Raw genomic sequence first — 369 nt, 5'->3', positions numbered from 1 at the left:
TTCATAAACTTTACATAGCTCGGCATTTGTTCTAAGGCTTCAGCAAATAGAATATTAATTGTAAGCTTCTTAAATATTTCCAAAAATTTTGAAAATTGCTTATCCAACTTCTGCTGACAAAGTCTCTGAGGAAATGAAGATGGAGGTTTTTCCAAATTATTTTTCAGTGGAGAAATAAATCTTTCAGAATATTTTGGAGCATCCTCTTTTGATTCTTCAATTTCTTCTCTTTCATCTTCAATTTCTTTTTGAACCCTACCTTCCAACTCTCTTCCGCTTCTAAGTTGAATGGCTTTTACTTGCTCTTTATTCTAGTTTTTTGGATTTGATTCAGTATTACTAGGAAGTGTTTCTTGGGATCTATTACTT

The sequence above is a fragment of the Phalaenopsis equestris genome, unplaced genomic scaffold (genome assembly GCF_001263595.1).
Source record: "Phalaenopsis equestris unplaced genomic scaffold, ASM126359v1 Scaffold212537, whole genome shotgun sequence".
Classification (NCBI taxonomy): domain Eukaryota; kingdom Viridiplantae; phylum Streptophyta; class Magnoliopsida; order Asparagales; family Orchidaceae; genus Phalaenopsis; species Phalaenopsis equestris.
This window is presented reverse-complemented; position numbering follows the sequence as displayed.